This window comes from Eurypyga helias, unplaced genomic scaffold, assembly GCF_000690775.1.
Source record: "Eurypyga helias isolate BGI_N326 unplaced genomic scaffold, ASM69077v1 scaffold41173, whole genome shotgun sequence".
Lineage (NCBI taxonomy): Eukaryota > Metazoa > Chordata > Aves > Eurypygiformes > Eurypygidae > Eurypyga > Eurypyga helias.
In genome coordinates, this window is record NW_010240064.1 from 2,884 (window position 1) to 12,443 (window position 9,560).

The 9,560-nt window shown below is 39.6% G+C and overlaps 1 pseudogene; it reads left to right on the forward strand.

Moving 5' to 3' along the window:
* Positions 1-1,116: 1,116 nt before the first annotated feature.
* LOC104507153 overlaps positions 1,117-9,560 on the forward strand; it is a 38,055-nt pseudogene continuing 29,611 nt past the window's right edge.

A 9,560-nucleotide genomic window follows, 5' to 3' on the forward strand; every position in this document is an offset into this window, starting at 1 on the left:
AAGCATCATGCTTTGTCATCCTATGAATCTCAAGTCCTCTCATAAGCAATACTTCTAATCATTTGGGAGGACTTTCCATACAAATGTATGTGCGACTAGTAATGCTTGCATAATGGATTAGAAAATTTAATCACTGAGCTTCCTAGAGGTGTGCTGAACCCATGCAGATCCTCATTAGATTAAAGGAAAAATCACAAAATTTACAGGATCAGTCCATTAAATTTCAATAATCTTCTAGTAATGCTCAGCTGGCTGTCGATTTGAATAAAGTTGCTCAGAAATCTAAATATTTTTTGTATTAGAAATTGGCAGTTCTAAACTGGGGAAAACAAAAATAAAGGATCAAAACCTCCTAAAACACGGAATTATTTTAGTTTGTTGAAATATTTCATGATTTTTCTAAGTGAAATGTTTAAATCTCATCTAAATTTGTTCAGATGCATGCTGTAATAAATGTAAAGCCCAGAAATAAGTAAAACATTTCAAATGGAAAAGCGATACATTGTGTTTTAAGGAGCACAGAATGTTGCTTATCAAATTTCTCCCTTCTTTCATTTCCTCTGAAGTGGAACACTACAGTAAAAACAAACACATACGCACAAATCATGACACTATTTTCAGGGAACAATATTCCTTCAGAAGAATTTTTAACACCTTCATACATAAATCTCTTCCTTCTAATGATCATTCTCATATTTTTCTTAATTTTTTTTAAATTATTATTATTGTTATGGAGTGCATGGAATTCAGGGTCTTTGCATGAAGACAATAGGAAGATGAGTCTATTAGGCTATTATTATCAACACTTTTAGGTTATGGCTGTAAGGTTACCTCTCATAGACTATCTCTGTCAGAACATCAATCAGGTTATTGTTATTATTAATTTCTACAAGCCCCTGGGTAGGAATGGCTTGGTCTCTCAGCATGCTCTGCTCAGTCACAAGACCTGCAGATATGAGCGTTCACACCTTACAACAGACGTGCTCTTTGGACAAGTAATGTGGGTGGGAAATTTTCCTGTTTCAGAAATCATGGAGGGGTGGAGCTCTGACTCAATGTAATAAAACACCTGTTAAGCAACTTCTGACACTCTTCAAGACTGTAAATTTGTTCCAGGTGGCACTGGCAACTGTGGAGGCTAATACTCAGGTGCCATTCGCAGCACCTGCTTTTAATGCAGCAGCGATCTCCATGGCATCAGCCTCTGCCTTCCCCCAGGTAAGTGAAAAACAGAACAAGCCTGGAAGGAGTCTCCAAATATTTAGAGTTGTCCCCAGACCGTAAACAGGCCAAGTCCACTGTTACCCGTAGGACATCCAAGAAAACAAGGTTGTCTACCTTTGGTTATTTGCAGCTATGAGGACCTGGAGTCAATATCTTTCCATATAGCACAGAAACATCTGTCACCTTCCTGTCACGTTCATTTTATCCATGGCAAGCAATGAGGAGGTGTGAATTGCCCATTCCACCCTGAGGAATTGAAATAAGTAGAAAAATTCATCTTGGCTGTCTTTTTCATTCCTTGTTCTCCCTCCCTCAACAGCAATCAAGCAGCAAATCAAGGTCCTTGGAAAATGAAGAAAGAAAATGGATGATGCACTACAATGCCCCAAGCGCCGTTGATGCTAAGGTACCAACTGCAGCAAACTAAAAATAGGTGGGATTAAACCAATAGTTTTTGAGGAAGGTTTTTTCCCAAATTTGGTGATTAAAGATTCACATGTTTATTTATAAATAGAAACAATTCATGAAAAAAGATTTTTTTTTTTTGTTGGGGTGAAACATGTGAATTCCTTTTTTTTTATTACATTCCTTTATATATTTACAAAAACTATGCTGTTTTCATAGTTCTATTTCTTAAACAAATTCCTTAGGGAAAATGTTCTCAATTTACTGTTAAAATGACACTGACTTTGGACTTCTTCAAATGCTATATATCTCTATGGACTTTAATGGAGTTCTAGCCCATCATCAATGGAGAATAATGCCAGTGTTGGAAAGACAAAGCATGGTTATTGGTGATCCTTTGCGTTTTGGTCATTAATGCCAGTTTCCAGAACAAATACCCGCTTTGATCACTATGTCACTCATCATAGCAAAGGAGAACAACCCTAGCAACCTTTGCAGGGCCTGTGACAGACATATATTTGTATCAAACACTTACCAATTTTGTCAGTGGTGATTTTTGCCTTCATTCTTGGTTAGCTTGCAGCTAAGTCTAATTTCTGTCAAGTAAAACCAGGTGGCTCCAAACAAAAAGCTAACTTGTTTTTGATGATATCTTAAATAGTGTGTGATTCAAGTGTCTATACCTCACAGGAACCGTGTATGTTTCATTTCTTGTTTGTGCAACTAGATTTCCAAATCAATAGAAAACGACAAACATCTATTTGCTTATGTATGTCACAACTTTATCAAACTGATTGATCAAACTGATCTCTTGTTGGTAGCACTCTGGCAGCTCCTACAGGTGGAAATTAATGTACAAAAAAGTTGACGAACTATCAGTGGGGTGTGAAATGATGTAAATTGCTAAGTAGCATAACCAACACTGACATGGCATCTAGGTGTTCATAATTTGCTGTGTGTGCGTGTGTGCTAAATCTCAGCAAGGGAATGTACTAAAGCAGGAAAAGCAACTACTGGGGAGTGCAACAACCCAATCTCTATAGCATTTTGTGATGATTTACTGTATTTAAACTGAAGTTGTGTTTTGGTTTAGAATATCCATGGCTAAAAGTATTCAATCCTTCTTTACTACAAAGATAGTTACATGTATAGAGAGATTGTTAGAATCCAGCACATGTTTTTGAACATATGTAAAGTAATACTACAAAAATTCCTATGTCCATTAACCCCTGTATACAAGGGCTATGAGACCCTTTCCACAACTTAATTCTTGTCCGTTTCTCCGTATCAAATGAACGTCCAAAAGTTCTGTTTGCTATCCGCAAGAGTTTAACAACAAAGATGTTCTCACACACTCCTTATTTGCCTCTTGGCCTTTGAATATGTCTTCTTTCCTCTGTAATAAAGCTTGGCAGAAAACTGACATTAAAGGCACAGACTTGTGCAAGCTCGTTAATTTCTACCTGTTAGTGGCACTGGGTTTCCTGGACAGCTTTCGGCAATTCCCTTGATTTTTTGCAAGCCCTGGCTTGCCATCTGCAATAGAACGATAATCATTAGTAGAGAGGTATTATAAAGGATAACATGCCTGTAGCAGATCTTGAGTCCCAGAACAAGTAAACAGATGCAAAGCTTTCCTTAATGCTGATGCTCAAATATTTGCCCAAGTACTTGCTTCAGTTTGAGAAGACTTTGCATAGCTGTGTGATAAACTGGATAGTTACTGTATTGGATTTAGAAAAATGCCCAGGGGCAGCAGTATGGAATTTAGCTGTGTTGCCTACCTACAGTGGAAAGCCAAATATGCACCACTGCTAAATTTTCAGGAAAACAACCTGGTGAAACTTCCTTCATATTTTAAAAAGGGTAGGAGCATCAGGAGAGCATCTCTTCAGCTGTTTTGGGGAGTCCTAGGTGGACAGTTTGCCTTCTAGCACCTTACACATGAATACTGGAAAGATGACACGTACTAAAGGAAGATCATAAATAGTTGTGAGTAAGGTAGCCCATAACTACAGTAAATCTAGAGAATGTATCACTGGGTATTATTTGTGAGTGCATTGCCTTATATAGAAAAAAATATTAAAAAAGGTATTTTCCTTGGAAAGTAATCACCTTCAAAAATTAGTTGTTGGTTCATCATCTGTGAATGCACCAAAAACTTATATACAGTAATGCAAGGAGCAAGAAACTAGGAAGCAAAATCTCAGCTCAAGATGAGTAGTATTAACACAGGGGAGACCCACTGAAGTGTTCTGCTGGACACAAAATTAGAAATCAGAAGAGAGTTAGGAGAACTTTAATCAGTTTTTGATTTATGTAAGTATGTAAGATCACATAAAGTGATGCACATTCCTTAATTGTTTGTTGCAAAACTAGAAAAAGCCATGACATTATTAAGGGTGCTCTCATCCTTCCCTCTTAAAAGAAGTATCTGTGACTGGAGTATGTCATGCAAGGTTCCCTTTTGCAAGAATAACAAGGAGCCTTTGAGAAAGGCTGCTCAGCCTGACCATCCTGTCGTTGCAGGGGTAAGTTCAGAGGTCCAGGGTACAGAGTTTTATCTCTGTTAAAGGGGACTGCAAGAGATTTTGCTCGTCTGTGTACTGTGGGTTGTCAAATTTTGATAATTCTTTATTCTAGGTATCAGGAATTGCTCATGGCTTAATATGAAATGCAAATCTTGTGCTGAAAATGGCTATTTATGATAGTCACTTATGGATAGTTGATTACATTACCAACTCCATGAACTACCCCTTTTTTAATGTAACACAGATGATAATCATCACCAGCAACACACTTGCTTTTTAGTTTATTAGCATTGTTCAATGAATTACTGCAATGAAATGGTGATTAGAGGGACTGTTAGTTGCATGATTTCCATTGATGGCACCAGGGACCTGAGCTTCAGTTCTAAGATGTTATTTTGCTCTTTGAACTTTCTGCAGTAGTTTAAATGTCTGGCATTTGGCTGGCAGAGAAGTATTGTATGGAGTAATTTTTCGTTAACTGCCTTCTCTAAGGAGGATAAGTCTCCTTTTCATGTCTCAGATATTTGCCTTATATTTAATAGTTCACTTATTAAAAAGTATTTTTCTTCAAAGGCATTGGTGTCTCAAATGATGATAATGACTGAATATTGTTCCTTCTTTGATGCCCTAAGGAGGGTATGGAAATGTGTTCTAGAACAGTTTTTTTTGTTTTGTTGTTGGTATTTTTATTTCTGAAGGACCTTGATTTGGGTGATAGGGCCATCTAAGTGTTATATTGAGAGAAAGCAAGAGTGGTTCAGAGTACAGACTGGTTCTGAGTGCTGTGAAAACCCTTTTCTAACTGGTAAAAACGCACTGAGTGCATCACCCTGGTCCACGTCACTAGCTCTTTCCTCTGTTTTGAACTCCTTGAGTCTCTTTTTCCTTTCTCTTCCTCGTGGTCTTTGTTCTGGGTGTGCTCTGTCTGGCACAGCCTGTATCTTGCTATCTTACAGGACTCAGATTTCTCAGGCAATATGGTGAGATTCTCTGTCATGGCAGCTACCTGCTTCCTGCTACTCAGTGTTTTCATGCACAGCTTGTTGGCTTTTCTCTTACACAACCTCTACTCAGAATCATCCTACTGGAGGTGAGAAATAATTCTTGCTTCTCTTTCAAACAAGTTTCTAACTTGTACACTGCAGCTGCCCTATTGTTCTCTTGGCAAGCTCTTCAAATTTAAATAAACTCGAATTCATCTTGCAGTGTCACCAAACATCTCCACCCACTTTCTCACCATGAGTCCACATGAAATTAGGTGTTTGAACCCTTGTATAATCTTTGACAATATCTCATCTCATCTGTGTAGTACCTTACTGTTCTTTGTGGAAACACTGGGTATGTTCTATTGTTTTGTAATTTTTGTTTTTCCTTTCCTAATATAGCCTTCCCATACTCTAAGTCTCTTATCAGTTTGTCTTAATTTGCATGCAAATATGAGGTTCTTGTGATGGATCCTTCAAATAACCTCTATTCTGGTCTGTTGTAATAGCACGCAGGAATGACTGTATGACCGATGTGTGTCTTTGCAGAACCCACAAGTGTTTCTGTCATTCTGCTTCTTAAAAAGTCATGGTAGTACTCACACATCTCTGACAATCTTTAACATGTTCCAACATGCTGGCTGGTGCCATTAGAGAAGGCTAAGAGAGAACCAATATCAAATGCAATACCTTTAACTTTTTCCATTATTTCTTCTGAAATACGTCTGCTGAAGTTTTCATGTCTTTCTCCAATTTCAGTACTATTTTTGAGAAAGGTATAGAAACAAATGGATGTTTGTTTTTTAAGAACAAAAAGGTTGAGATAGAGAGACACAGAGTGATTCCTTACTGATGAAAAAGGAGTGGTCTAACATTAATGGCTGAAACCGATGTCATCTACTTGGACATGTGCTAAGCGTTCGACACTGTCCTGCATAATATCCTTGTCTCTTCATTGGGGAGACATGAATTTGATAGATGGACCACTTGTTGGATAAGGAATTGGCTTGATGGCCACACTCAGAGAGTGGTGGTCAACGGCTCGATGTCTGAGTGTAGACCAGTAATGAGTGGCGTTCCTCAGGGGCTGGTATTGGGACTGGCTTAACATCTTTATCAATTACATGGATGGTGGGATTGAGTGAACCTTCAGCAAGTTTGCCAATGATGTCAAGCTGTGTGGCACAGTCAACATGCTGGAGAGAAGGGATGCCATCCAGAGGGACCTGGATGGGCTGGAGAGATGGGCCACTGCCAACCTCATAGAGTTCAACAAGGCCAAGTGCAAGGTCCTGCACCTGGGTTGGGGCAATCCCAAACACAAGGACAAGCTGGGTGGAGAATGGATGGAGAGCAGCCCGTAGGAGAAGGACGTGGGGGTACTGGTGGATGAAAAGCTGGACATGAGCCGGCAGTGTGCGCTGGCAGCCCAGAAAGCCAACCGTATCCTGGGCTGTATCAGAAGTGTGGCCAGCAGGTCGAGGGAGGTGATTCTCCCCATCTACTCTGCTCTTGTGAGACCCCCCCTGGAATGCTGCGTCCAGCTGTGGAACCCTCAACATAAGAAGGATAGAGACCGGTTGTAGTGAGTCCAGAGGAGGCCATGAAGATGCTCAGAGGGCTGGAGCACCTCTGCTATGGGGACAGGCTGAGAGAGTTGGGCTTGTTCAGCCTGGAGAAGAGAAGGCTCTGGGGAGACCTTATAGCACCTTCCAGTACCTGAAGGGGCTGACAAGGAAGCTGGGAGAGGACTTTTTACAAGGGCCTGTAGTGACAGGACAAAGGGGTAAACGGGTTAAACTGAAAGAGCATAGATTTAGATTGGACATTGGAAGAAGTTCTTCATGGAGAGGGTGGTGAGGCACTGGAACAGGTTGCCCGGAGAAGCTGTGGATGCCCCCTCCCTGGAAGTGTTCAAGGCCAGGCTGGATGAGGCTTTGAGCAACCTGACTTAGTGGAAGGTGTCCCTGCTCATGGCAGGGGGGTTGGAACTGGATGGTCTTTAAGGTCCCTTCCAACCGAATCCATTCTATGATTCTATGACTCTATGAAACCATAGTGTGGAGCTGGTTCAGCCTGGATACTGATAACTCTGAGATCTTAATTCCCCTATTTATAACAAACAGACCTATAAAATATCCTGTGCCCTACATACAACTTTACGGAAGTGATTAATTTCCTTTTTGGTTTTGGAATACAACCACCCAGAAGCCAAGATCTGCTCCTTGTTGCCTGATAAAGAGGATGCATTTCTTCAACACTTAATAGCCGTCTTTGTTGTTTTGAGTGTGCTGCTTCTATACCTCACAGCAAAAGTATTAGTATTTTTACTAGTCAACTTATTGAAAATGTTCTGACATGACAATTCCTGGTTATAAGCTTGAGATCATGGGGAAACATTTATGGTTATTTTAGGCACTGTTAACTTTTATTTAATACGCCTTTAAATTAGCCAGTATTTTCTTAAATATTCTTGCCATTTCATTCGATAACCTCATAGCTTGAGAATTAACTGCAGTTTTTTGCAGATATCTCTTATGACCTTTATGTCTTTGATCCTCATAGAGATGGAAATGATTTGGGAGTTTAAGCTAGATTTTGTCATGATGAATTCCCCGTGGTCCAATGCTTTACACACTTCAGCTGATGTACTGTCTTGTTTCACTGATTTCTTATACTTTGACCTTTTTAGCTGTCTTTGACTTTTGTCCCAGTAGCAGCATCTGTGAATGTGCTTTCTCTTATTTCACTCGAGAGTTTCTCCCTGTTAGTTTAATTGAAGCTTCTCAGAAATTAGATAACATCTCCTAGTTATTTTATCATCTTCCACAAACACTCCTCCATTTTCACGTCAGATGGCCTTTCCAAACTTTTGGTCATTAGCTTTCACAACAGCTTCTTACTTTGGCCGCCTTTTGTAGTTGTTGTTTCGTGAGGTGACTTTGCTAAGAATTACCGATCTACTCGCCTTCTGCCATTATCTTAACACCTCCTTGAGCTCTTCCTGAATATTAGTGACTACCATCAGGCCTCCATGTCACTGAGGTGGCCACCTATTACTTGACCCCAATACATACCATGCCTTCGATATTATTTGGCTGAACATCTTTCTGCAAATCTACAAGTTTCATCATAATTAGTTTGGTAATTTTATAACTTCCATATAACCTTGCTATTAGAACTGCAAACTGAATCTTCTCTATTCCCAAATTCCACTCTTTTTAATGCTGTAACATGTTGGTTTTAATGATGATTTACTGAGAAGTCCTTAAAAAAAATATTATTATTTTTCCATAACCTGATTCTCTCAAGGTCACTTTTTATTGCCTCTCTTATTGACGACAGCCAGTTCAGATAACAACTTTGTATAAAGTCAGCCCTCAGGATTTGACAGACTTTGAAAGAGTATTACCTTTTCTGTGCAGAGCCCCATCCTCTGGAATTCACTGCTCTTATTATAATCATACATCAGTGTGGAAACTTATTACTCAATATAGTCTGAAACTTCTGAAATTCCTCCTTTTCTTCTGCTTCTGTTCTTAAGCTATGATATAGGTAGCCACCCCTAGTGCTGATTCACCACTTCCATTCAGTATACAAGCATGGTGCGACTCTCCTTTACTTTTTGTAAACTTCAGCTATTTTGACAATTTTTCCACAACTGTTCCCACAGGCAGGAAGTCCAGGCAGCTGTCTGTGTTGCAGCCATAGTAAGCTCTGCCCATTCTCTGCATCTTTCTCATCATACCCTAGTGGCTGTAGCTGCTGCTGCTGGACATGTTCTCTGAAGCTGTAAAATCCCTAAAGCACACGTGATTGGCACATGACTTTTACAGATGTAGTTAGTCAGGCCTGGCATCTTCAACCAGGAATTGGAGACAACCTTCTTTGAGATGGTTTGTAGTCAGAAGCATGTACTCCACGTCTATCAATCACATAACTACATTCAGTAAGGAAAACTCCTGTTCCCACAAAGCAAGATAGGAGCATTTGTCCAAAGCTGTGTATTGGCCCAAGGCATTCTCTAAGGTGCTAATACTCATCCTTAGACACCTATCCATCATGAAAATTATTCTTTTAAAAACAAATGAAAAAACATAAAAACATCCTTCTCACTTTCCCCCCCCCCAAACTGGAGCATTTCTGATTTGTGATTCCCTGAATTTAGTGGTGATGTATTGGATGCTGATGACCGTGTGTATTTCTCTCCTTTCACACTTCCTGTTTGTATGCTTGCAAACTTTAGGGGCTAATGAATTTTATGGAGAATGTGCACTTCGTTGCCTATTGTATATTTGCTATGATGCCAACTGGAAGAGACAGCCTCAGCAGAACCTGGGTTCCATTCAGTGTTTGATTCTCATTACAATAAATACATGTATCCCGAACTTTAAAGCACATCTCCTTTGTTATTTTT